We start from the raw sequence: 25,770 nt of genomic DNA, 5'->3' as shown, positions 1-25,770 counted from the left end.
TCCTTCCCTCAGGCATACTTATCGTGAAGGTACTTCATCTTGTCCTTGTACAAGGACGAGCTGGAGTAGGCATGAAATCTAAACCCGTCTAGCTCATTGAGTTGCTCAACCCAGAGATTCGCAGCGACATCCCATTATAAGTTCAATTTTCTCAAGGCCCACATAGACTTATGCTCCAATTCCATCGGAAGATGACAAGATTTCCCAAACACCAACCGGTACGGAGACATACCAATCGGGGTCTTGTAAGCTGTCTGATAGGCCCAAAGAGCATCACCTAATTTCTTCGACCAATCGGTCCTTTTGGCATTGACAGTTTTGGACAAAATACTCTTGATCTCTCGGTTGGAAACCTCAAGTTGGCCACTCGCTTGAGGATGATAAGGATTGGTCACCTTGTGATTTACACCATACTTGGCAAGCAATGAATCAAAAGCCCGGTTGCAAAAATGAGAACCACCATCACTAATGATAGCACGTGGAGTGCCAAACCTTGTGAAGATACTCTTTTTCAAGAACGCCACCACACTTCGAGCTTCGTTGTTGGGCAAAGCAACGACTTCGACCCATTTCGACACATAATCAATTGCTACCAAGATATAGTTGTTCCCACACGAACTCACGAATGGCCCCATAAAGTCGATACCCTACACATCAAATGGCATCCTCAAAAATGTGAATGTGCCGTAGGGACAAGTAAAGGTTGACTTTTCCTGATCTTCCGGGGCAATGAGAATCTGATTGTACCCGGAATACCCATCTAAAAAGCAATAGAACAACCGACCCGTAAGGCAATCAAGCATTTGGTCGAGGAACGACAACGGGAAATGATCCTTTCAAGTCACCTTGTTAAGCTTTCTATAGTCTATACAAACTCTCCATCCCGTCACCGTCCGAGTAGGAATCAACTCATTGTTAGCATGGTTACCACAGTCATCCCGCCCTTCTTCGGTATGCATTGCACCGGAGAAGTCCATGAGCTGTCAGAAATAGGATACACCACACCAGCGTCAAGCCACTTGATAACTTCCTTTCTTGACCACTGCTTGCATAGCTTCGTTGAGTCTCCTTTGGTGTTCAAGTGAGGGCCTCGCATCCTCCTCCAATATGATCTTATGCATGCAAAAGGCTGGGCTTATACCCCGAATATCCGCCAATGTCCATCCGATCGCCCTCTTGCGCTTTTGTAGAACCCCCAAAGTGGCGTCAACCTGCATGTTAGTCAAGCAAGACAAAAGAATAACAGGAAGAGTTAAATTAGGGCCCAAGTATTCATACCTTAGGTGAGGAGGAAGTGGTTTCAACTACAACACCGGTGGCTCCTCAATAGATGGCTTGGTTGGGGGAGTTTTGCGATTCTCAAGATCCAAGGATAACTTCCTAGGCTCATAAAAATACGAGCCCTTACCATGCAAAGCGTTTACACATTCAACTCTCCCGGCATCATCATCAACATCCATGTTCAAGAGCACGGCCTCAAGTGGGTCCTAAACATTCACCATTGTGCTTGTGTCATCCACTATCACCGCCGTGACAATGTCAACAAACGAGCACACCTCGGTGCTATTCGGTTGCCTCATAGATTTGCACACACGGAACACCACCTTTTCATCACCAACACGGAAGGTCAACTCTCCCGCTTCGACATCTACCAAAGCCTTTCAGTAGCTAGGAAAGGTCTTCCAATGATAATTGGTACCTCAAAATCCACCTCACAATCCAAGATAACGAAATCAGCCGGCAATATGAACTTATCAGCACGAACAAGGACATCATCAATAATCCCCAAAGGCCGCTTTATTGACCGGTCCACCATTTGAAGCCTCATAGAAGTTGGACGAGGTTGTCCGATGCCCAAGGTCTTGAAGACCGAATATGGAATTAAATTGATACTTGCCCCCAAGTCACAAAGGGATTTTGCAAAGTCGGCACTTCCAATGGTACATGGGATAGTGAATGCACCGGGGTCCTCAGGTTTCGGAGCCATAGAATGCACAATTGCGCTCACTTGATGGGTCATATTCATTGTCTCACACTCCATTGATCTCTTTTTTGTAACCAACTCTTTCATGAACTTTGCGTACCCCGGCGTTTGCTCGAGTGCCACCACCAAAGGCACGTTGATAGTCAAACTCTTCATCATCTCAATGAATTTCTTAAATTGGTTGTCACCTTTTTTCTTAGCCAACCGTTGAGGATAGGGCGGAGGAGGCCAAGGTAAAGGTACTTTGACTTTGGGCACCACCGGCTCGGGCATATTAATCATGTGTTCCCTAGACGGGTTCACAGCCTCTTGTGTCTCCTCTTCAACCTCATGAATATCAATCCGCACATCATCTCTCACACTTGGTTCAACTACATCTTCAACCACCAAAGGCATTTCATTATCTCGTAACTCATCTTCATCCACCATAACTTGGTTTTCTCTTGAGGCATGCACATCACCGCCTCTTCCACTTCGCGTTGTCACCTTCATCACATGATTATTGTGCCCACCCTTGGGGTTTACTACCATATCACTTGGTTGAGCACCCTTTTGGCGAGTATTTAAAGACTGAGAAATTTTGCCAAGTTGTACTTCCAAGTTACGGATAGAAGTGTTGTTGGAGGCCAATTGAGCTTCGGAGTCTTGGTTCTTCTTCATCATTTGCTCAAACATAACTTTAATTCTACCAAATTCATTTCCCGAAGAACTAGACCCTTGAGATTGAAACGGCGGAGGGTTGTTCGGTTGTTGAAACATCGGAGGCCTTTGAAAGCCTCGCCCCCGATTTCCTTGGCCACCATTGTTATTCCACACACCTTGCCCATTGTTGTTGTTCCAATTGTTGTTGTTGTTTCCGCTCTAATTCCCTTCATTACCCGAATTGTTGTTCCCCCAATTTCCTCTTTGGTTGTTGTTATTGTTCCAATTACCACCTTGTTGATTGCCCCAATTTCCTTGGGGTCTCCATTGTTAGCTCCCTTGATTACCTATATTCCCTTGATAGTTGTTGATGTATTGGATTTCATCACTTTGATCATGATAGCATTCATTCGAATAGCCACCACCATTATCATAGTTATCAAAATTTCCTTGAGGTTGTTGCCCTCTTTGCCTCCTTTTCATCATATTCACTCCATCCATGGCGTTGACTTGGCGTGGGTTTTGAACTTGTTGTAACTGCGCTTTAGCCAACTGATTCATTATTATTGCAAGTTCGGCAATGGCTTGGCCATGATCATGTAAATCCTTATGCAAATGTATGACGTTAGGATCACCTTGAGGCACATTAGCCCGGATTTGCCATGCCGATGATGTGTCGGCCATCTCATCTAACACATCACAAGCTTCATTGTAAGGAAGCTTCATAAAGTTTCCTCCCGCCAGTTGGTTCACAATACATTGGTTGGTTGTGTTGATGCCCTTATAGAATGTTTGTTGGATCATCACATCTGTCATATCATTGTTAGGGCATTCTTTCACCATTGTTCTAAACCTCTCCCATATCTCATGTAACGGTTCAGTCGGCTCTTGCTTGAAGGCTAGAATCTCGTCCTGTAGAGCTGCCATGTGACCTGCAGAGAAAAACTTAGCGATGAACTTGTCTACCAACTCATCCCACGTAGTGATGGAATGATTGGGGAGCCTCTCCAACCAATCTAACGCCTTCCCCTAAATTGAGAACGGGAAAAGTCGAAGTCTCAATGCATCCTCCGAAACATTTGTCTTCTTGCTACCCCAACAGGTATCCACGAAGCCCTTTAAGTGTTTATAAACATTTTGATCAGCGGCCCCCGTGAAATAACCTCGTTGTTCGAGCAAGGTGAGCATCATATTTGTAATTCGGAAGTTCCCTGCCCGGATTCGGGGAGGAACTATTGCACTTGTGTACCCTTGATTGGGTAGAACTCTTGGTGCCACTCTTGGTGGAGGTGGAGGAGGGTCTGGTATCACCTAGGTGGTTAACTAACGGGTAGAAACTACTAATAATAGATTGACATATTTGGGATCAATGTTATAACCATTGCACAATTGTACCCACTCTCACACCTCTCGGTAGGGAGAGGGAATTTGACCAAATGACTCTCTCAAGACCAATTGGGTAGGCCAATTAGACCAAGCAATTGGGGTTCAAGTAGGGTGATTACTCTCTCGAGGTTTAACCCTTTAGTTGAGACTACCATTTCTCATGGGTCCACCCCAATTTCTTGTTGGGTCAATTTTGGGGCCATAGACTCTCTTTCAGAAGAAAAGCCAAGACCCACTAAGCTAGAATCAATGTTTGCAACCATCAATCCTTAATTAAACCATAAAATTAACTCAAATAACAAACTCCCAATATCAATCTATCATTAAGAAGCAGCACCAATTAATTACCCACACTAGGGTTGAGCCACAACCCTAACTAATGGGTTTAGCTAGACATAATTACAGAAGAAACTGAAGAAATAGAAGATGAAGCAACCATAATAATTAATTACTAATGTCAAACTACAATAATCTATGATGAAACCAAGCTATAAATGCCTAAAATCGGCCAAAACATAAGTCTCACGAGTGCAGCAGCTATCAGATGTACCAAAACTTCCCTAAAAATGATAAAATGTTCTATTTATAGTGGGCTGGAAAAACTAGAAAAAAATGCCCCTGCGGGGTTAGTGCGGACCGCACAAAGTTGGCACGCTGCCGCACTGGGTTGCTTGACCTCTGAATCTTTCTCTCTGAAGATGGTGATGTGGACTGCACAAAGTTGGAATGCGGCCACATGAAGACTGGCGCGGACCGAACGAAGAGGGACGCGGGCCGCATGAAGTGGGACTCGGCCACGTGGTTTGCTTCTAGAATATGACACTCTCTAAACCTTTTGGATGCGACTGCATAGCAAGATTGTGCGGCCGCATGAGTGAGACGCGGGCCGCATGAAGTGGGACGCGACCGCATGTTTCACTTGTAGTTTCACAGTCTCTAAACCCCTATGGTGCGGCCGCATGACATGATGGTGCGGTTCGCACCAAGTTCTGAATGTCCTTACTATAATGATCTTTGGCACTTGAGCAGGTTTCACTCCGATTTGAGCCGATCTTTGACGATTTGTCACTTTATAGCTCAAACCTGCAATCAAGCGCAATCTGTAAGCATTTTGGGACTATTTTGTAGCAAATTACACTCAAAGCGCAAGCAAGTATGGGTATAAAACATGTTAAAATCCTACTTATCATCACCCATAAAGGGCGTGATGAGATTTGGGAAGAAGGGCAAGCTAATCCCTAGGCTCATCGGGCCTTTTGAGATCCTTGATCGAGTGAGAGAGGTGGCTTACAGACTTGCGTTGCTGCCGCGTTTATCAGCTATGCATTTAGTATTTCATGTGTCCATGCTTCTGAAGTATCACACTGATTCATCCCACGTGTTAGACGTCAGTACTGTCCAGTTGGACAAGGATTTGACCTACGAGGAGGAGCTGGTGGCCAATTTAGACTAGTAGGTTCGTCAGTTGAGATCGAAGAGTTATCCTTCGGCTTTATGTTTAGTGGAGAGGCCAGCCTGTTGAGGTAGTTACCTGGGAGTCCGAGTCCAATATGCGGAGTCGATATCTCCATATTTTCACTAACTTAGGTACTTTTCCATGTTCGTTCGAGGATGAACGGTTATTTTAGAGGTGGAGAATGTGATGACCCAAAGGGTCATCTTGTGTTTTAGAATCTAATCCTGGTTCCGAGGCCTTGAAAACCTTATTTTCTTCCTCCTTGATTTGCATGTTCAGTCTGGGTGCGTTTCCGGAAAGCTTTTATGTGAAATTTAAGAAAAATATTAAAATTGCCTTTAAAATTGATTAAAGTTTACTCCGGTCAACATTTTTGGTAAATGGACTCGGACCCGTGATTTGACAGTCCCGTAGGGTCCGTAGTAAATATGGGACTTGGTCGTATTCCCGGAATCGAATCAACCGAGGTCCCTAGCCCGAGAAATGAATTTTTGAAGAAAATTAATTGCTGGAAAATTTAAGGATTTTTAGAAATTCAATAATAGTTGAACTCATTGGCATCGGGCCCATATTTTGGTTCAGGAGCCCAGTACAGGTTTGATATAGTATTTAAGTTGTATTTGTAAAATTTGGCGAAAAACGAAAGAGATTTGATATAAATCGGACCCTAGGTTGAGAAAATAGAAATTTTGAACTATCTTATGAATTTCATAAGTTTTGGTGTTAAATTCGTTATTTGAGATGTTATTTTGGCGATTTGATCGCACGAGCAAGTCCGTATGATGTTTTTAGACTTGTGTGCATGTTTGGTTTAGAGCCCCGAGGGCTCGAGTGAGATTTAGATAGGCCACAGATTGAGTTTAGACTTAGAAAAATCTCTGTTGCATCTGGTATTTTGTTGCATGCTATGATCTCGCAATTGCAAGGTCAGGCTTGGCAATTGCGAGCCTCACAGGCTTGGCATTTGCGAGTGCTTTATCACAGTTATGAAGAAGCCCTGGCCAGCACAGTTCGCATTTGCGAACATTTCCTTCGCATTTGTGATGTCAACATGGGGTCAACCTTCGCAAATGCGACAACTTGTTCGCTATTATGACAGAAGCAGACATTGCAGCAGGTTCACATTTGCAAAGTCTGTCTCGCAATTGCGAAGTTCCTGTCACAAATGTGACATCTGCAACTGATCAAAATATCACTTGGACGGGATTTTGAACTCATTTCTCAAATTTTCAAACCCTAAGCTCCCATAGACGATTTTCCAAAGGAGGGTTCTTCACCAAATCATAGGTAAACGATTTCTAACTCATTTTCTTCAATATATTTCATCTTTTTACATGATTTCATCTCAAAATCTAGGGTTTCCTCATATTGAGGTTGAATTTCAGAACCAATTGCATATTTGGGTTCGTCGGTGAATGGGTAGTCGGATTTTGGTTTGAATCTCAAGTTTTGACCAAGCAATCTAAGGGTCGGTTTTTGACTTTTTGGGGAAAAAAATGGGAAATCTATATTCATGCATTAGAATTGGTTTATTTACCATTTATTGATGTTATTAAGTAAATTATAACTAGATACAAGCGGATTGGAAGTGGAACAAAGAGATAAAGTGGTAATTGAGGTTTGATTTTGTTCGTGGAATCGAGGTAAGTGTTTGGTCTAACCATAACTTAAGGGAATAGGCGTTGTTGTCTTATTTGCTACATGTTAGTATTGAGTACGACATATAGTGTGGTGATGAGTATCTATACGTTGGTGTCGAGCATGCAAGTAAGTCTTATACTATGATTGTTGTAACTCTTATTATGTATTGTTCATGCTTAAATTGATGTTTGTCCATGTTGAACAAGGCTTATGATATTTTCTTGGTAATTGACCATTGTTGAGCAGTGACTCAAGTTGAGACTTATTTTGTGAAGTTAACTATTGAAACGAGATTGGTTATAGCTGATTCCCTTGCCGGAATGTTATCGTTTCTATTATTGATCCCCGTGCAGGGATGTTATTGTTTCTATTGTTTGGGTGATGAAGAGCGTAAAGCACGAAGGGTGATGCCATGCACGATATTGTGAGAGAGCATTAAAGCACGAAAGGTGATGTCGTGTCATATTTCTATGAGGGTTAATGAACGAAGGGTGATGTCGTGCCATGATTATGAGAGAATAAAAGCATGAAGGGTGATGCCATGCACTTGTTACTGTGTTATCCGTTCTGTTGGCTCAAAGTTGATATTTACCTTGCTTTTTTACTTTATAACCGTCAGAATTTGATATTCCCTCAGCATGTTCCCCTTTCCCGTCTTTATCTGTTCAATTCTGTTATTACTATTTCTCGTATATGATTTAACTGCACAGATTGATATGGTTGTCGTGTCCTAGCCTCGTCACTACTTTGTCGAGGTTAGGCTCAACACTTACCAGTACATGAGGTCGGTTGTACTGATACTACACCCTGCACTTTCTGTGTAGATTTTGGTGCTAGACCACGTGAGTAGTATTGAGGTTGCTGCCTTCAGTCCACGGGAGACCCAACGTAGATCTGTTGGCGTCCACAAAACCTTGAGTTCCCCTTCACCCTATTTTAGATTATCTGTCAATTTCCATTTCGAGAACAGCTGTAATTCTTTTAAACCAGTATTTGTAGAACTTCTTAGACGTTTGTGAATTGTGACACCAGATCTTTGGGGTAGACATGTATTGAAGTATTTTGAACTGTTATAACACTTCCACATCTTAAATCTGTTTAGCTTTAGTTATTATTTAATTCAGTTTGGGGTTAATCTCTAATGTGTTAAAAACCGAAATTGTTGGCTTGCCTAGCTTTCACTAATAGACGCCATCACGATCCCGATAGTGGAAAATCCGGGTCGGGACATCGAAAAACCCGTTCAAGGGGCGAGTAGAAGTGCCGCATGGTCGCATACCATAGCAACCGCCAACGGGCAACCTGCTCCCGTTCCTATTGCAACAGGTAACACTCACCCCACTATTGATGCAGGTAATGACGCACTTGTGTCCATTCTAAAGAAAATGGAAGAAATGGAGAACGAGAATAAATCACTTCGCGGCCAAATGGGGGAGCATCAAGAAAGGGTTGATAAGAAACCGGGCGCCCCGAAACTGCTACCAATATGGGACGTTGTCCAGTTCGTCGAACAATCCTACAACGAGGAGGCAGCCCCACATGGCATACCCAAGACCTGCAAAAATGCTACCATATTTGATGATATATGATGGCACAATAGACCCCGAAGATCACATCATTCATTACATCACAGCAGTAAAAGGCAACGACCTCTTAAAAGAGCATGTACCATCTGTGTTGCTGAAGAAGTTCGGCAAAACCTTAACAGGGGGGAGCCTTAACATGGTACTTACAATTACTAGCAAATTCAATAAAACGTTTGAGGAAGTGGTCGACAAGTTTGTCACCACCCACGCCGGGGCTAAGATGGCGGAGGCCAGGGTGAATGACATATTCGCCGTCAGACAATCTCCTGGCAAGAGACTCAGGGACTTCCTCGCCCGGTTCAATAGAGTTAGAATGAGCTTGCCAAACGTATAAGAAGGGACAACTTTCCAAAATGGGTTGAACAGGAATGGATCGAGGACGACTAGAAAGTTGTTAAGCAGACTCATGAAATAACCTCCCACCACCTGGAAAGAAATTCACAACACCTATAGCGCCGAGTGAGAGTAGGCGAGGATGACCTCAATGGTCCAACCCAACGAGGCTAACGTCAGTCCAAACGGAGTCGAGGAAAGACCGTCGTAATGATGGACGAAGAGGCCATTTAGGTCCATGCCTTAACCGGGACATACACCAACCATATGTAAGAACGACCATCCCACCATCTCCTCGCCACACAAATGGGATGTCCAGGCCACATACAGGGACTCAGCAAAATGAAAGAGGTATGCCTCCAATCTTATCTGCTCACAATTTTTGTATTTCCCCTTCAGAAATAGTGTACGCACTAGAAAAGCTCGACCAAAGGTGAAGTGGCCACAAAAGATGAAGTCTAACCCAAGTACCAGAAAGGCGAATGCCCTATGTGAGTTTAATCAGGAGCGGGGTCACAAGACCGAAGACTCCATAGCCCTACGGCAAGAAGTGGTGAACATGCTTCACCAAGGATACCTAAGGGAGCTGATGAGCGACTGAGGAAGAACAAACTTCGGCCGCGGACGAGAACAACACCAGGGCCCTCCAAAGACACCCTCCTCCGCCTGCACCAACCAAATGATCATCGACGAAGGCGACGATGCAACAATAAATCACGTGAAGTTTACCACCAGACATAAACTGAAGTGGTCGATCACCCATGAACGGTATGATGACCTCGAAGACAGTATCATCTTCGATAAGTTAGATACCCACAGTTTGACCTTTCCTTACTTCAATTATCTTGTCATTACTTTATGTATTTCAGATACTGACGTAAAAAGAATAATGGTAGATGACGGGAGCGGTGCGTGGATTATTTACCCTCGAGTTCTCGCACAAATGTGACTCGAGGACAAGATAGTACCATGTTACATAACGCTAACAGGTTTTAACAATGCAGTTGAGCGAACCTCAGGAGAGATAACGCTCCCCGTTCTGGCCGAGGGCGTCACCCTAAAATAATGTTTCATGTCATAAACCAGGAGACAACTTACAATGCCATCATAGGGCAACCCTGGATACATGCCATAAGGGCCATCCCGTCCAGCTTATATCAAGTATTCAAGTTTCCTACTCTGTGGGGAATATTCAGCATCCGAGGCGAACAACGCACATCCCAAGAATGCTAACGCATCGCGCAAGATTGTACATACACTCAATAGTAAAGGGAATAGGCTTGGGAGCATAGCAATTACCAATGTGGGGCTCGAACTCGACGAACAAAAAGATGTCATCAAGGATCCTGACATCATGGAAGCCATAGGGTCAACGGTAGAATACCTCGACCCCATCCAACTAGACAACACGACCACAACAAAATGGCTTACATCGGCCATAAACTCTTAGAACTAGGTAAATTCATAAATTTTTAATTGACAACGCCGATTTGTTTGCTTTCTCCCATGCAGATATACTAGTATCCCGAAAGACATTGCCACGCACAAATTGAACGTTAATCCACTCTACCCACCAATATGACAAATAAGAAGAAAATTCAATGCTGCAATCAACGAGGCCATTCGTGATGAGATGGATAAACTACTCGCTAACGGCTCCATCTGAGAGTCGAAATACCCCAAATGGGTCACCAACGTGGTCATGGTGAAAAATAAAAATGGAAAGTGGCGGATGTGCGTGGATTTCACGGACCTAAACAAGGCCTGCCCGAAAGACTCCTTTCCGTTGCTGCACATCGATCAACTCATCGATGCAACAGTAGGGCACGAGTTGCTAAGTTTCTTGGGCGCCTACTCAAGTTACAACCAAATCCTCATGGAGGAGGAGGACCAGGAAAATACCACTTTCATCACCTATCAGGGGACGTACTGCTACAGAGTCATGCCATTCGGGTTAAAGAACGCAGGGTCGACTTATCAAACAACTTGGCAAAATAATGAAAGTTTACATAGATGATATGTTTGTCAAATTAAAAAGGAAGGAAGACCACATCGACCATCTAAAGGAATCCTTCGATATACTAAGGCGATACAGCATAAAGCTGAACCCCGAAAAGTGTGCCTTCGGTGTAACCTCGAGAAACTTCCTTAGCTTTCTGGTGTCACAAAGAGGCATTGAGGGCAATCCCGACCAGATCAAAGCCATCGAGGGAATACGCAGAGTATTGACCCATAAGAAATAGGTAGAAAAACTGACCAGTCGTATAGCTGCCATGTCGAGGTTCATCTAATGATCCTTTGACAGATGCCACAAATTCTTCAACGTGCTTAAAAAGGACAACAGACTCTAGTAGAATTCAGAATGCACTGAGGCCTTAAGTGAACTAAAGGTATACTTGTCCTCGCCCCCGATACTCGCCAAAGCAAAACCTTGTGAGCGCCTTCGGATATACTTGGCTGTATCAGAGGTCGCAGTAAGTGCAGTGCTGGTCTGTAAAAATAAAGGTACGTAATCTCCGATCTATTACATGGGCAAAACCTTAGTCGATGCCGAAACAGGTACCCCTACCTCAAAATGTTGGCCTTGGCATTGGTCATAGCTTCACGAAAACTTAGACCCTATTTTCAATGTCACCCCATATCGGTGGTCACGACCTTCCCCCTAAGAAATATCCTACATAAACCCGAGTTGTCAGGGAGATTGGCAAAGTAGGCCATAGAATTGAGCGAGCACGATATAACATATTAACCGTGAATAGTGATAATATCGCAAGTACTCGCCGACTTTGTCGCCGATTTCAGTGCCAAAATAATGCCTGAGGTCGAGCAGGAAACTTCTCGTACCTCTCCCAGGTTACCCGACCTACGGGTCCTATACACCGATGGTGCTTCCAATGCGTCAAGATATGGACAGGGAATCGTACTCAAGGTACCAATAGGTGAAGTCGTCCGCCAGTCCATACTGTGCATCGATATGACTAACAATGAGGCCGAGTACGAGGCCGTAATTGCAGGACTAAGCTAGCTCTCAAATATGGAGAATAACAAGTCATCCTCCGATGTGACTCGCAACTCGTTGTCAACCAAGTCACAGGGACTTTCCAAATTAAAGAGAAGAGGCTACAAAAGTACCAGGCAAAAATTCATAAACTACTGCCGGAATTCGACGAATGTCAACTCGACCAGATACCTCGAGCACAAAATATCAAGGTAGATGGCCTCGCCAAGTTAGAAGCAACAATCAAAAACATAGGTGGAAAAGAAAACATGGTTACCCTCCTTCACTCGTCAATAGACCAACTTGAGGTACATTATATAAATTAAACTTGGGACTGGCACAACTGTATTATAACATATTTTCAGGAGGGAATACTCCTATAAGACAAAAAAAGAAGCCAAAAGCTTCGAATTCATGCGGCCAGATACAACATCTTAAACCACGACCTATACAAAAGAACATTTGGCAGTCCCTTAGCGAAATGCCTAGGGCAAAACCAAACAAGATGCATCCTCGAGGAGGTACAAGAAGGCTACTGTGGTGCCCATACCGACAACCGAGCCCTTGTTAGATGCCTCATACGAACAGGCTATTATTGGCCCACCGTGAAGAAGGAAGCCGCCTACCTCGTCAAAAAGTGTGAGCAATGCCAGAAATACACTCCTATGATACACTAAGCGAGCGAGCACCTCCACTCGGTCACATTTCCATGGCCATTTATCAAATAGGGAATGGACATCGTGGGAGCACTCCTAGGGGGACAAGATAATGTGTGTTTCATTTTGGTTTTAATTGACTACTTTTCAAAATGGGTAGAAGAAGGTGCATTTGCCCAAATACGCGAACATGTTATCACATCATATGGAGGAACATCATATGCCACTTCGGCATCCCCAAAGAAATCAGCTGTGACAACGGACCCTAGTTCACTAGGAAAAAGACTGCCAAATTCTTTGAGAAATGGCACATCAACCGAATACTCTCCATGCCATATCACCCTGCAAGCAACGGCCAAGGCGAATCCTCCAACAAAGCAATACTAAACATCATGAAGAAGAAACTCGAAGACGCCAAGGTACTATGGCCGGAACTACTACCAGAAGTGCTATGGGCATACCGCACCATGCCAAAAATAAACACAAGAAAAATGCCATATTCACTAGTCTATGGGATTGAAATAGTGATACCAGTCGACGTCGGGGAACCAAGTTTGAGATACTACAATGAGAGCAGACCAAACAATGACGAGAACAAAAAGCAAGACCTCGACGAAGCGGAGGAGCGCAAAGACATGGCTTACATAAGAATAATAGCCCAAAAAATAGCAAACAGAATGATATTACAACAAAAAGGCCAAAGTAAGACCACTCAAAGTCGGGGACTATGTGCTCAAGGCCAAAACACAGGAGAGCAAAAATTCAAGAGAAGGCAAACTAGGAACCAATTGGGACGGGCCATACAAAATCACGGCAGTAGCAAACAAAGGATCATCCAAACTAGAAATAATGTAGGGAAAGTTATTACCAAACAATTGGAATGTCGCCCACCTTAAATACTTCAACTTCTAAGAACAGACACCCTCCAAGTCGTACTCTTTTTCCCTCACCCAGGTTTTATCTCAATTGGGTTTTATCGGGGAGGTTTTTAATGAGGTGACGAAGGGAACGTCTCGAAGTTCAAGTATAATTCATCACCCCACCTATCAACTACTTCTCCAGGCTGAGCAATGAATGGACTAGGTATATTGGAACTTCTCAATAGTATTTATGGAACAAATAGAAACATGTAATATTCTCCAATGAATGAAATAAACAAAGCAGCATGCAACATTTTTGCACAACTATACCAAATCATTCTACATCCTATATTCGACCTCGCTCGAATTATTTGAAATTCGATCTTGCTTGAATTATTTTACATTCAACCTCGCTCGAATTGTTTTACATTTGAACTTGCTCGAATTATTGTTTTACATTCGACCTCACTCAAACTATTTGACATTCGACCTCGCTCGAATTGTTTTACATTCAAACCTTGCTCGAATTACTTTACACTCGACTCGCTCGAATTATTTGACATTTGAGTCTCTAGAATTGTTTTACATTCGAACCTCGCTTGAATTACTTTACACTCGACTCGCTCAAATTATTTTACATTCGACCTTGCTCAAATTGTTTTACATTCGACATCGCTCGAATTATTCGACAGCCGACCTCACTCGAATTGTTTTACATTCAACCTCGCTCAAACTATTTGACATTCGACCTCGCTCGAATTGTTTTACATTCGAACCTCGCTCGAATTACTTTACACTCGACTCGCTCGAATTATTTGACATTCGACTCGCTTGAATTGTTTTACATTCGACCTTGCTCAAATTATTCCACATTCGACCTCGCTCGAATTGTTTTACATTCGACCTTACTCGAATTACTTTACACTCAACTTGCTCGGGTTATTCGACATTCGACCTCGCTCGAATCATTTTACATTTGACTCGCTCGAATTATTTTGCATTCGATCTCTTTTTTATCAATCAAACCTCGACTCGTTCAGGCTAATTAATATCCAACCTCAAGTCGGTCTATATTTGACTCTGCAAAAATCAACATTACATGCAAACGACTGCAAAATCAGGGACTTTCCCACGTAGCAAACGATAAGAAAAAGAGAATGGAAATCCAAAAATACATAGCAAAAAGGCAATTGTTCCATTTCAATTGCCAGATTATAGTACTTTTTACAAAGGGCAAGAGGATGCCCTCACAAAAATAGCAAAGAAGAAAAAAACTAAGTACAAAAGCCTCATGCCACATCATCCCCATCAGCATACTCATCATCATACCAAGGATTAGAGGAAATCCCATCCACGATGTCTTTATCATCATCCCCGCTGGGTGTACCAGGGTCGTAACCACAAGCTTTAGGAGTTGCGCGTGCCTTGACACAGACACCCTCAAGCTCCACCTCGGAACCTTTCCGACAGCCTTCAAAGACTTGTACACGTCAAGGTGAGGCTCAGTGTGAACCCATATCTCGTACAACTCTAGAGATACACTAGGATTGACAGAAGTATTAGAAGTAGACAACTGGGCCTGCTGTTGCTCCTTTTCGGCCTTTAAGGTGACGACCTATTCATTCAGCCCAGATAGCTCTACCTCCAAACTCTCGACCTGCTCCTCCAACCTCACCACCTTGAGCATCGACGTCTCTACCTTATTAGCCCTCTCAAACCTACAAACACATAGGGTACCCTCTAAAGTTGCTGCCTTCGCCATGGCGGCTATCCTGGTCCTTTCAGCCAGATTCAGCTCTATGACCCTAGTGCTCAATTCCATCATCAAGTCGATGACCCTAGCCTCGCATTGTTCAAACTCGACCTTTAGGGACACCACCTGCGCCTAGAGATATGCATTCTCAGCCATTAATCCCTTGCTCACCTCGAGCTTGTCCTATTTAGCCTTTAGCACTCCCTTAAGCATGCTGAATCTGCTGATGGCCCTCAAAAGCTCCTCTTAATTCTTCTTTAGTTCCTCGTCTTTCTTCTTTAGCTCCTCGTCTTTCTACTGGAAACCATCACTGAGCGACTAAAACTAGCCGCCCTAGCTAAGTATCTCGGCTAGCGTTCGATGCTTAGAATAGCTCTCTGTACTTGAATGTCATTTTCTTGAAAATGACCATCCTCCGCTCTTCCTGCCGATCCCACTCAATCCCCATGATAAGGGTATGACATGCACAAAAAAAGAGAAGACGTCATTGGAAGCAAGTTACACATACGAAATGAACTTAACCTAACATGAGAAAAGAAAACTCACTCACAAGGCCATTCCAGATATACCCAACAACAAATCTGCATCTTTCGGCATTTGCAGGATTCTATTCTCAAAATCTATGCACAGAGAAGTGAAGGCTGGAACTGCCCGTTATGAGTTTGCTAGAAGGTCATAATCTACGGGGATGACTATGTGCTGATCAGGTCCCTCTGTCCTTATCTCCACTTGGGTAAACCTCTCCTCAAAAGTCCATACTTCCTTAGGGTAGACATCAGAACCCGAACTTTTGCTGAAGATGAGCCAACTCCGACTATTCGATCAGGCTCCCTCCTATCATAGGTCACCCCGGTTGTTGATGGTCTCTCCTCTATGACAATAGCTGGCGTGGCAGCAACCTCAATGTTCAATAAGGAAGCTGCCTCCACATCAAAATTGATGTGCCTTTCTAACTTGGTATCAACAACATCGATCCTTCCAATCTCCATTCTCCGTCTTTTTCGGAGTACTGCCTCCCCCTCGTCTTGAGACGAGTCGTCAACTAGATACAGGATGCAGTGATCAGAGTTCGTAGTAGATGTGATGGATGCGCGTGGGAAGGAATCACATGACGGTGCAACTAGAGTATGATCTCCCTGTATGGACTCAGCTATATGAACCGTATTCCAATTGACGCAACTGCCTGTCGGAATGCAGGCAATGGAGCCTTCACCTTTTTGGAAGCTTGCCGACCTAGCACCAAAGGAAGGTCGCATCAAAAGGCGATAGTGAGAAGCAATAAGTTGGAAGGTAGAAATATCACTTACTGGATGAAGTCTTGGGTCCAAAGCGCTTGTAGAAGGATGCCCAGTTGCGAATTCCCATGGCGTGGGGCAATACGCGAGCCACCCAATCTTCAATATCGGAGACGAGAGAAGGTACATGCCTCTCAGCTTAAAACAGGAAAGTTGTGAGTGGGTCAGAAATGAAAGAAGAAGAGGAAGAAAAGAGAAAATAATGAACACATGGCAAGATACTTACGATTATAGTTCCATTACTCGGGGAACCCGATCGGATTTGTCACTAGATGCTCGGTCTTGATGAAGAAGTATTTATGCCAGAACTGTTGGTTCGCCTTATCATCCATCCCAGCCACCAACCCTTTGGTCCCACGATGTTGCAGATGTATCAATGTGCCTCTATAAGAACCGAGTAAGAATAGATACAGAAGATGGAAGATATTGACCTTACAGCCGACCAACTTTGTGTACTTCGCCAGTATTAGAAAAACTTTGTATAAGTGAGGGAAGAGTCGCACCGGGCAGACGATGTAAAAGTGGTAAAATTCCTCCACTAATAGGGGGAGAGGAAGAGAATAACTGACTAGGAATGGATAAATGTAGAAAACACAATATCCAGGCTGGTGAACCTGTACTATGTTGCCTCCCGCCAGAACAATTTTGACGTGAGAAGGAATATCATATTTGGACCGGATGTCAGCCATTTGATGCAGCCTCGTCTAAGAAAGCTCCTGAGTAGGAGCGAGAGCAAGATCCTTTGAGAAGTCATTTATGACTGAAGAATTCTTAGGAACCACCTCCTCTACGGTGCGAAGCTTTCTTCCTCCTCAACCATGGATTCCTCACCGCCGGGAGGAATGGCCACGAATAAAGGAGTGGCATCAGAGACTTTCTCGTGAATATGGAGTGTGATTTGTGATTTTGACATTGTTTGATCTGATTTGAGGCCTCGAGCAGGTATGCATTATGTTTTGGGGTTGGTTGGCATGATTGGTCGGGGTCCCGAGGGCCTCGAGTGGATTCCGGATGGCTAACAGATCAAATTTGGAATTTGAAGAACGAATGAAGCAACTGCCTTCTAGTGTAACCGCACCTGTGAGACTTCGACCGCAGGTATGGAGCTACAGAAGAGGCCATGGAGACGAAGATGTGGTGTTGGGCCAAAAGTGAAGAGAACATATATGTAGTCATACAGCCATAGAAGCGGGATCGCACTTGCGGTAGGTGAGGTAGAGAAGCGGAAAAGGCAGCCTGGTGAGAAATCACAGGAGCGGTAATGGGGCCGCACCTGTAGAACCGCAGAAGCAGTTGAGCAGTGAGGTTCTTTAAATCAGGGGTTTGTCTCATTTCAACTCCATTTCTTCCATGGGGGCCGATTTTGAAGCAACTTTGAGGTGCCATTTTCACCACCTAGTAGGAGGTAAGTGGTTTATACTAGTTTTCAGTTAAATATATGAATATATACGAATTTGAGCATGGAAATTAGTGGGAAATTGTGGGGTTTGGTAGGAAACCTAAGATTTGGTATTTTTAGATTGTTACCACGAATTTGGGCATTAATTAGAATAAATGACATATTTGAGTTCATGAGGTTAAGGGTAAACTTTATCTTCACAAAAATTTGAAATTTGGGCACGTGGGCTTGAGGGCGATTTTGTCAACTTTTGATCAAGGTTAGATTATTTTGAGTAATTGAGCATATATTAATGGGTTTGCATAATTATTGTCTAGTTTTGGGGTGTTGTGCATCGATTTGAGTCTTCGAAAGGGCTTGGAAGCCAATTATGGAACTTCGGAGCGAGGTGAGTCTCCTTTCTAACTTTGTAAGAGTGAATTGTCCCCATAGGCAAAATAATTAACTATGCGCTACTATTGTGGGGGCTACATATGCACGAGGTGACGAGAGTTCGTGCGTAGCTACTATTAGGCTTAAGTCCGGGTAGTCTAGGAACCCAAAAGCATGCTTTACTTGTAAATATTTGCAATCTTGTTGTCAATTTAAATGCTTGAAACATATCGAACTTTGTAGATAAATTTCTAAAAGGCTAGACGTCGTTTTTTTGAACTTTTAAAAGAGAAATTTCTTTTCCTTGAATAATTGCCCTCTGATGAATTCTTGATTGATTGTTTGTAGTGTTTATTTAAATTTGACCATGTCGCATTTATGATTCACGAGTGGGGTAATAGATGTATCTATGGTCCATGCCAGTCGACCCTCTGGCGGTGCACAATTTAAATATTGTTGGATTAAGTCATACAAACTTGGCATGATTTGCGCATGCTTGTATTTGGTTGACTTGCAAATTGTAAATGATAATATTGTCTCCCTGACCTAACATAAATATATAAATGTTGAAAAATTAATTTTGAAAATGAATTTGTAAATTCCCTATTAATGAAAGAACTGTTTACTTGCTTCATGCTATTGAGTTACAGCCATTTTTATAAATTTCTCAATTTATTATACTATTGATATATCATTATTGGACCACTAGCACGTGTCGAAGTTGACCTCTCATCTCTACTTCTTCAAGATTAGATGGGATACTTACTGGGTACACATTATTTTCGTACTCATGCTACACTTGCTATGCATTTTTGTTGCACGGGTTCATGCATACCTAGTGATCTAGTTTGATGCAGCAGCATGGTTGATATGGAGACTTAGGTGAGCTGCACCTCTCGATACAACTCGCGGACAATAGAGTGTCCTTTAGAGTATAGTAGTTCTTTCTATCCAATTATATTCCGGACAGTTATCGTGTTGTACTTTATTTCCTAGAAATTGCTCATGCACTTGTGACACCGGGTTCTTGGATAATTATGGGATTATTCAATATTATGTTTGTTAAAGGCATCATCATTATTTCAGTAAATTTCATTATTTATTGTTTAATCTATAAAAGAAATGATTTTAATAATACCTAAAATGGGAATTTAATTATCTCCTTGGTGTTGGCTTGCCTGACAGTGGTGTCCGGCGCTATCACGATCCTTAGTGGATTTTGGGTCGTGACAACATGGTATCAGGGCACTAGGTTACCTTAGGTCTCACGAGTCATGAGCGAGTCTAGTAGAGTCTTGCGGATCGGTATGAAGACATCTGTAATTATCTTCGAGCAGCTATAAGACTGTTAGGAGCACTTTCCTTCTTTATTCTTCATCGTGTGACTTGATTCCTTTGAGTCTTACTTATGCCTTTATTTACTTCCTTCTCAGTTTTACGCGATGTGAAGAGCTTATTATAGATTAGGAATTGAGGAATTTTAATGGTACTACCGATGTGGTGCGGGATGTCTCTCTCCGCGTGGTTGTTTGGGCTATTGTCATCGCCTTGTGGAAGGATATTTTGTCATTTCAGCTCTGGAGCTATACTTCTGAGAGCTTTGAGGCTATGCATAGATTGCTATGATGCTCATGAATAGTTATCACACGGTATTGATGTGATGGTGGGATGTTGTCCATGCGTGGAAGCAGAGTATGACTTGGAAGGAGGTTTTCTCAGTGAATGATTCGAAGATTTGGTATTGCATTTCCGGCGGAGGATAATCAATCAGACTATGGATGTTCGGGTTTGGGTTGATAGAGTAACGAGACTTGGTATTTTCAAGTGTGGTGGAATTTTTATCTGCGACGCGGTATTGTCGTCCTCGCCTATGGGGCGGGATGTTTTGAGATAGTATTGAAGAAGCGTCTGTCATAGATCGCGGTGCGCGGTGGCTTAGGATTGAATCAATATTTCTAATGTCAACGGCTCAAGAAAAGATGATCTTTGGAAAGGTTTAAAGTTAGTAGCGGTCTATTGGTTCAAGTGCTACTCAAATAGATTTTGACCTAAGGCATCATCTGAGTAGCAAAGGATGATGAAGAACACGTGGGAAGTGTCATGTGGTGGTTAAACTTCTAGAAGGCCGGGTGTAAGAAGCAGAAGTTGAGTAGTTTCCTAAAGAAGTGAGTTTACCCAAAGTGGGAGAGTGGCAGAGTAGCATATGGGTTCAGTGGAAGGATAACCACGCACTTTGAGGAAAGGTTTAGAGTGATTTGGGAATATTAGTGGATGGAGATTAGGTCCACGGGCTTAATTTGAATTATTTCCTGTTATACAGTGGGAGGTTAGATGCAACAAAAAGGGGTTGCTTGATATGGAGAATGATACAGCATGACCTCGATTTGGAAGGTAATGTCGCACATTTAGTTGATGTCCATAAGGAGTGAACGAAATCGTACAGCTAGTGAATGAGCATGAGCTCAGGATGGGTTACTGATTTCGTTGTAATTGAGCATTGTAGCATTGCTGGGAGATGTCGGAATGTAATTTCCACAGGTGGGCTATCTCCTATGAGCAGATCAGCGGTCGCGTGGTTGGTGAAGCTTCTGCGAAGAATCCTACTAGCTATCCAGTAAGAAGTCAAATATGTGAATGTTACTAGAGATTCAGAGTGTTTATGAAATGCTAATGGAACGATTTCGTGGAATTTGGCAGTTGATTGCATAAGGTTATGTCGATGAGAGATAAAAAATCTTGAGGGATTCCAGAGTTGTGTAATAGTAGCTCCAAGCTAAGTGCGAGAGTCCCACCGCCTACGACTGTGTTGCATGGTTATTTACTTGTGGGGTTCTGGCTATTGACATAGGGCCAAGTTATTTCAGCTAAGGGAAAAGAATATAAGTGGAAATTTGAGCAAATGGTTCGAGAGATGTGTGCCATAAATGGCCTTATCAATTATGTTTCGGTATGGGGAAGATTCAGGATTTTCGCTTCGTGTAGATGCAGGTGCTTCATCGAGATGGTATTCAAATGCTAGAAGAATCTTGGAGTTGATTATATTTAGGACCAAGTCAGAGTGGGTGACTCTTAATAACGGTCCTAGTGGATTCCAAGGTTAAGGCACGGTGCCTAAGGATTTCGAGTCCATAAGTATGGTTAAGAATCGAGCTTTGCAACGGATTATGAAAAGAGGCTCGAAAGGTTCTATGATATCTTTGTCTTGTAGTATAGCTTTTAGAGGAATGAAAGAGAATGACTTCGGATTCGTAAAAGGGTTTTCATAATGGGTATATCATAAGAATATGCAAATATGCACACAAGGGGGTGTGAGACAGTTTGTGGGATTTGAGACGGCATGGTCTCATGATACAAAGCCACTCGGGATGAGTGCGGTTGAGTTCGTAATGTGTTAAATTGAGTTATTGTTATTTCTGAGGCGATTAAGGATAAATTTGAAGAAGTTAGATTGGTTAGCCATGGTTGAATTGGCATATTGGTGGCAGTGATCAGTTCCTTCAACGTGATTGAGTTATGCAGGTAATTTGTGACGATATGTGTGAGGCTTGACGGCCATCGTTATTGATTTTATTTGGGATCATTCAAGTGCTATGGCCGGTTATGTGTGGGTAGAACCCGGAGGGGTTGTGATGGTTCAGACCACTACTTGAGGATTGGAATGTCCTGTGGTTATGAGAAGTTACTCGCGTGTTGCCATGATTCTCTTGGAATGGGTTAAGCAAAATTTTCTAGGTGATGAAGTGTTTACCCTATTAATAGTATATGAGTTATGATGAAATATCTAGTGTTATCGCATATTGTATTGTTAGGTGCAGTGAGCAGTATGGGATTTGAAAGTAAGGATCCAGGTAGCAGTTCGGCGTCGACAAGGATGTCACGAGCTCAGATGAGCAGAAAAAGGATTGGGATGTTTAGAGTAATCTGGTATTGTCTTCAGCATCACCTGAGATCGGGGTTTCTGTAGGAGGCTTTGCATCTTGGTTACAGATTCTTGTTATGCTTTACAACATTAGTGCGGCCGGTGATAAGGATGTGCGCACTTGTTATTTGCTACGGAAGGTTGTGGGAGCGTGTCTCACAGGAAGATGGAATGAGTGTGACATGTAGTCACTTGATTGATTGGGAATTTAAACTAATTATGAAGATTGTGGTAATATTGCTGATTTAAGAATTTATGCCTAGAGGGCACTCGGTTTATCGAGTTTTGGACTATGGAGGTTACCCCGGTTATGATGGTTGTTCTTGTGAGTTATAGGAGAAAAGGGTTATTATGGATCCTTGAAAGGTTATTAGCCTAGTTCGGTATGATCAAATCGGCTTGAGGTTTATGGATGGATTTATATGTGATTATGGGCTCTATATCAGGCCGGATGTGTTCATTCCAGCTTTGCACTCCTTATGGAGGAGCATTCGAATGTTGGGTGTTGTTTCGGTGTCAGCTATTTCAGGTAATATTATATGGTGCCATGTGAGTTGTTAAACGGCTTGGTAAATATCTTATGTGTTGAGGTTCAACATAGAGATGGTGTTATGTGAGTAGGATGGCTCTTGAGATTCAGATCATATATCGCACCTCAGTTATGCTTGAGTTTTGTAGCTTATGGCGCTATATGTGCCCCCCTCCCCCCCCTGAGGGATGGTATTATGCGCTTAGCGTGCTTGTGACTAATATTCAATATTTTGTAGTAATGAGCAATTTAGCTCGGTGTATATCTCGTTTGTGAATTTATATGTGGATCGGGTGGCACGCCGCCACGGGCATGTTATTTGGATCGGGTTGTACGCAGCAACAGTATGATGTTGAGTACAATTTTCTATATTCTAGCATTTGCGTGTTTTGTTTTCCATTTTCTAAGGAAAGTTCATATTAGCTGCGTGAGTTAAGTAGTCTCTTCTAGAGTTTGCTTTCCTTATGTATCGCGTTCGAGTTGGTAGCCTATTGGCACGTTGTGGCATCAAATGAGATTTTTGGTCATGTTAGGGGTGGCTTGTTGCTTGAGCAGTTTGTACTGGGTGAGACAAGATTATTGGATCTATGATCTGTGCGATCAGATTATATGAAGTATATTAAAGGGCAGATACTATTAGGTGGTTCGGAATGAGGTAATGGTTCTTGTCAGGAATATAGCCTCAATGATTTGTTGACTCGGCAGTTGGTTATGAATTTCTACATGTCTCTTCCGTCGTGGAAGTATTGTAAGAGTTGGAACAAGACTTATATATGTCACGAGGCACATTGTAAGCATCAGATTCAAGGAATGTCGATTATTATGATCAGAGAATGTTATTATGGTCTTGTGAATGATGTGGTGCACGGTGGGAATTCAGCAAAGGTATGCAGTCATGTTCTGGTACCTCATGTAGTGATTGATATGGTGTTTATATATTGGAAGCAGGCCTAACAGAGAATTTTGGATGTTGAAACTGGGATCTAAGGCTCACTTGCCTAAATAAAAGAGGATATCTTCAGGTTTGATCGAGCTAATGTGCTCAACTGAGTTGTGGTAGCACTAATAAGTGTTCGAGGTGTTTAACAGTGATTTTGGGCAACTTCAGTGCAGTTCTCAGTACGTTCGAGGACGCCGTATGTTTAAGTGGGAGAGAATGTAACGACCCGGCTGGTTGTTTTGAGCTCTAGCGTGTCGTTTGCCAGTTTGAGGCCATGAGCAGCTTCATTTAAGGTATTATAACTTTTATGTGTGGTCGGAATCGAATTTTGGGAAATTAAGAGTTGATTTGGAAAGAAACTTCCCATTTCGGAAGCTTTAAGTTGAAAGAATTGAGTAAGCATTGATTTATAAGTAAACGATCTCGGAATCGGGATTTGAATGTTCCAACATGTTTGTATGATGATTTTGGACTTGGGCGTATGTCCGGATCAGGTTTTGGATTACCCGGAAGGTTTCGGCGCCTATTGTGGAAGTTGGCATTTTTGAAGAATTCCATAAATTTGGGTTGAAGTGCATTTTAATGCTATCGATGCCCGATTGAGATTTCGAGTCTGGGAATAGCTCTGTATGGTGATTCTGGTATTGCGAGCGTGATCGGAAGTGAATTTGGAGGCCTGTAAGTTATTTTGGGTTCATTTGGCTAAAGTTAGAAATTTTAAGGTTTTTGAGAAGTTTGACCGGAAGTGGACGTTTTGATATCGGGGTCGTATTCTAATTTCGGAAGTTGAAGTAGGTCGGTAATATCAAATATGACTTGTCTGCAAAATTTGAGGCAAATAGGACGTGATTTGAAGTTCTAAAGACTTGTGTGCAAAATTTGAGGCGAATAAAGAAGTTCGAAGTTCTAAAGTTCATCAAGATTGAAATGGAGTGTGATTCGTGATTTCGACGTTGTTTGATGTGATTTGAGGCCTCGAGTAGGTCTGCATTATGTTTTGGGGCTGGTTGGCATGATTGGTCGGGGTCCTAGGGGCCTCGGGTGGATTCCGGATGGCTAAAGAATCAAATTTGGAATTTGAAAAAGGAATGAAGCAGCTACCTTCTGGTGTAACCGCACCTGCGAAACTTGGGCTGCAGGTGCAGAGCCGTAGAAGTGGCCATGGGGATGCAGATGCAGTGTTGGGCCAGAAGTGAAGAGACCGCAGATGCGGTCATATAGCCGCAGAAGCAGGACCGCACTTGCGGTAGGATAGTGCAGAAGCAGAAAGGGCATCCTGGTGAGAAACCGCAGGAGCGATAGTAGGGCCGCACATGCAGAATCGCAGAAGCTGTCGAGTGACTGCAGGTGCGGAAATGCTAGAGGCAGTGAGGTTCTTTAAATCGGGAGTTTGGCTCATTTCAACTCCATTTCTTCAATGGGAGCCGATTTTGGAGCAACTTTGAGGTGCCATTTTCACCACCAAGTAAGAGGTAAATGGTTTATACCAGTTTTGAGTTAAATACATGAATATATACGGATTTGAGCATGGAAATTAGTGGAAAATTGTGGGGTTTGGTGGGAACCTAAGATTTGGTATTTTTGGATTGTTACCATAAATTTGGGCATGAAATTGAGAATAAATGACATATTTGAGTCGTGAGGTTATGGGTAAACTTTATCTTCGAAAACTTTTGGAATCCGGGCACGTGGGCCTGAGGGTGATTTTGTTAACTTTTCGATGGGGGTTAGAAATTACTATAAATTGGATTATTATGAGTAATTGAGCATATATTAACGGGTTTGCATAATTATTGGCTAGTTTTGGAGCGTTGTGCATCGATTTGAGTCTTCGGAAGGGCTTGGAAGTCAATTATGGAACTTCGGAGCGAGGCGAGTGTCCTTTCTAATCTTGTAAGAGGGAATTGTCCCCATAGGCAAAATAATTAACAATGTGCTACTATTGTGGGGGCTACGTACGCACGAGGTAACAAGAGTCCGTGCGTAGCTACTATTAGGCTTAAGTCCGGGTAGTCTAGGAA

Source organism: Nicotiana sylvestris, chromosome 1 (assembly GCF_000393655.2).
Source record: "Nicotiana sylvestris chromosome 1, ASM39365v2, whole genome shotgun sequence".
NCBI classification, from domain to species: domain Eukaryota; kingdom Viridiplantae; phylum Streptophyta; class Magnoliopsida; order Solanales; family Solanaceae; genus Nicotiana; species Nicotiana sylvestris.
Note: the sequence above shows the minus strand (reverse complement) of the source record.